Raw genomic sequence first — 3,962 nt, 5'->3', positions numbered from 1 at the left:
GCTCCCTCTACCGTCATGCCTAAGAACTGGAAGGACTTCCTTCGTGTGGATCAAAACAAGACTGAGCTCTTTGGTTTCCTGTCACGAGAGGCCATTGGTCTTCCAATAGCAGATGGCAAGGAAATGTATGCAACATGTGGAACTCAGGTCCTGTGCTGTCCTGCCAAGTCCGACTTGACCAGCCTCGCCCCATGTTCACACGAGGAGGCGGACACTCGCCTGCTTCAACATGTGGCAGATGCTGTGCAGAAGGGGATCAGGAAGGTGGCCATACGCACTGTGGATACTGATGTTGTGGTACTGGCTGTGGCTTCATTCAACAATATCAATCCTGACGAGCTGTGGATAGCTCTTGGTACTGGATCCAGTTTCTGGTACATAGATGTTCACCAACTGGCTGTCACCATGAACCCAAGACAATGTGCTACTCTCCCCATCTTCCATGCCCTCACAGGGTGCGACACTGTCTTCTTTCGCTGGCAGAGGGAAGAAGACTGCCTGGGAGATTTGGAAAGTGTTCCCACAGGTGACTGATGCCTTTGAAGAACTCTTACACATGCCAAGTGATGTCAGTGAGGAGTCAATGTCACTGCTGGAGCGCTTCGTTGTGCTGATGTATGACCGCACCAGTGACACTATGGAAGCGAACGATGCAAGGAAACAGATCTTCACACACAAGTCGAGGGCTCTAGAAAACATTCCCCCAACGCAGGCAGCACTCCAGCAGCACATCAAGCGTGCATCTCTCCAGGGCAACTGCTGGAACCAAACTCTGGTCCTGAATCCAGAGATACCAATCCCATCTGACTGGGGCTGGACAAAGGAGGCCTCTGGGTGGCAGCCTCTTTGGACGACACTGCCAGAGGCATCAAAATCTTGCCACGAACTGATGCACTGCGGCTGCGAGAAGGGATGTACCGGCCACTGCAAGTGCACCAAGGCTGTACTCAAGTGCACTGCATTATGTGCGTGTTCGGGAGACTGTTAGGTGCAATCAGACACCTTTATATTTATGCGTCTATATGGATAATGTGTGTGTATTACATGTACCGGTATGTACTATACATGTGTCTGAGGTAACTGACCTCACTGTACTTTAAGCTTATAGACTATGTTCAGTGCACATTGAAAATTAAGGTTGCACAGATGATCTTACAACACGATTTCATGCAAGCTGTTCTGGACACCACAATAACCGAAATGTGTATTTCAATAAATTTGTTTTCTGAGGTCACTGACCTCATGTAAAGCACTTGTTCAGTCATGGTTGCATCCTGTGATTATGTATAAACGCTCTCCAGAAGATAAAGGGACCAACATATGGCAACATACTGTTACGGTTGTGGAAATTAAGCACATCACAATTCAGGTTCCCCGAAGATCAGTTATGTCGATAAGTGTGTGTCCAGATTAGATTTCCCCACCAATGTCAAAAGGGATTTATTCGTGTGCCGGGCTGTGCATCTTTGAGGTGGTGTTATTCTTTCCTATCTTTATTTTAAACATCTCCTCACCACCTTCGCCACAACTGCCAACATCTCCTCACCACCTTCGCCACAACCATCTCCTCACCACCTTCGCCACAACCGCCAACATCTCCTCGCCACCTTCGCCACAACTGCCAACATCTCCTCACCAGCATATCCACGGCGCCGCCATCTTTTCCCCAACAAACAACATCAACCAACGAACAACGTCTCCTCACCTTCATCTCCACAAACGCCGCCATCTTTTCGCCAACAACGGCATCCACAAATGAACAATATCTCCGCCGCCAAACACGACGACTCCCTCGTTGGAGCGAAAGCCGGTGATTCCTACCACATCCGCGTTTGATGGCAAGATCGGATCAGAATGACAAAAGGGGCGGAGCCAGCCGGGGGTGAAGGGTCGAAGGTGAAAGACCAAACACCACCCCGGAACCCGATGAAAGGCCAGGCTGAAACGCCGACATCAGTGGTTGCGGGGAGCTCGGAGTTGAGTTCAGTGTGGAGTCTGGAGTCTGGGTTCGGAGTTGAGTTGAGTCTGCAGTTCGGAATGGAGCTCGGTTGTTGGAGTCCGGTGGAGTGTAGAGCCTGGACTCCAGTCAAGCCTGCAGTGCAGCACAGGGTTGTGGGTCGGTGTAGGCGGCAGCGAAGTCGCCAGCCGGAGAGAAGTCGCCAGCCAGCGACACAACGGTCCGAGGTGATCGGGCCCCGGGACGGTCTGAGCGACGCTGAGGAGTGAGCGGGCTCTTAAGAGAGCATCAGCTCCAAAAGAGCAAGGCCCGTTCGCTCCTCTGAGGCGTCGTCGGCCAGGCCCGATCGACCACGCCACACGGCTCGGCCTGGACCAACCAAGTCGCCGCGACACCAGCTGCCGTGTTGACGAGACACACAGAGGGTCGCCGAACCAGGGCCCAGCGAGTCACCACGAGGGGGGCAGCTAACCTGCATGGTCTCGTGGAGCTCCTTCGGTCTTCAAAGCTCCGAGGAACATTAAAGGCCTATGGGCCCAGTTCTCTCTTTTCTTTCTGGGTTTTTGCATGGAAGTCTGTGGCGCCTTGTCCGATAAGTAGAATTGTTGTTAAGTGCATGTACATAGTAAATAGACAACGGCTGGAGGTCTTTTTGCTCGTGTCTTGTCCCTTACCCCCCATTCATTGCATACGTGCCTAAATGATAAATAAATGTCTGCATTATTTGAATATTCACCTGCTCGTTGCGTCCCTTCCTCTATTGAACTGCTGTAATTGCGTTCGGAATAATAGCTGGTTTTTAATAGCCGATAAGATAATCGGGTCCGACGGGGCTTGGCGATAATAAACAGCTCGGCAATCGCAAACGGAGCGAGCTGCTTAAAGTGGCTCGTGTCCGTACGGGTCCCGTTGAGGTGTAAATCCCTGGCATTTCTGTCTGCGCGAATAATGAGGTAAATCGACAATTCGGCGATCAACCCTGTCGCGCATGGACAGAAGAGTTGGCTGATTTATGGTGAGGTTAACACCCGAAGCTGGGTTTCGGCGTTGATCTGAAAAGCTGCGACTGGATTGCTACGTTCGGTGGGCGCGCACGGCCGCAATTAGCTACAGACGGTCGCCCGCATGCCGGGGTGGTGAGAATCCACAACAATACCTTTTTAATGATTCCCAATACAGACAAACTGCACCAGAATCGTGAAAAAAATGACAATTTAAATGTAATTGAGGTCATTGACCTCTCACTATCCTCAGAGGTCAAATCTGACTTGCCTCCCGATCTGAAAATGAAGCTTATGGTATGTACTAACACTGGTAAAAATTTCATGCTTTAGGTCATAATTTGAACAATTGTTATGATTATTTGCTGCAGTGCTTGCTCTGTTTGCGATATACCGCCCCCCAACCCCCGCCATATTTCCACAGGGCGCTCAAGGTCAGCCATCAATCCCCTTCTGGTGAAACTGCGAAAATCATGCATCACTGCTCACCTTCACTCTCTCATTCCTCTTTTTTTCACACCTTTGGAACAAACTCCCACACTCTTTTCAATCCCATTTCCCCTCCAGATCTTCAAAACAGCTGTTCACCACCATTTCCTTTCTTCCCCCATCCAAATCCTCGATCTTTTCAACCCCCGTTAATCCACCCCAAACCCACCTCCTTCCCTTCCTGAAAGTCCCTGTAATGTCCATCTTGTGTACCCCGTGTTCCCTGCCGCATCCTTCTCCCTTCCACAGATCTCCCAATGTCTCTGTTCCCCACTGTTTTGTCCTTCCCTCTCCCACCCATCTCCTGCCCCACTTGCTGTGCGTTGTGTGTTAGCTCTCTTACAAGCCACGACAATGTATACAAAAAAACCCCTTTAAAGACTGACTGCCTGGCAGTTCACACTGACAGACTCCACCAGACAGATTGGTTTGTTGATTTTCATTTTCTTGTTCGATGCATAAAATAATGTAAAGTTTGATTCGTCTGTGACTTGATATAATAATTTTAACCCTCG

General features: G+C 50.1%; 1 pseudogene; it reads left to right on the top strand.

Moving 5' to 3' along the window:
- LOC147029360 (uncharacterized) lies at positions 1-1,190 on the top strand (annotated as a pseudogene).
- The last annotated feature ends 2,772 nt before the right edge of the window (positions 1,191-3,962 follow it).

The sequence above is a fragment of the Eptatretus burgeri genome, chromosome 3 (assembly GCF_056783735.1).
Source record: "Eptatretus burgeri isolate ZD-2024b chromosome 3, Ebu_testis_v1, whole genome shotgun sequence".
NCBI lineage: Eukaryota > Metazoa > Chordata > Myxini > Myxiniformes > Myxinidae > Eptatretus > Eptatretus burgeri.
This window is presented reverse-complemented; position numbering and strand designations above follow the sequence as displayed.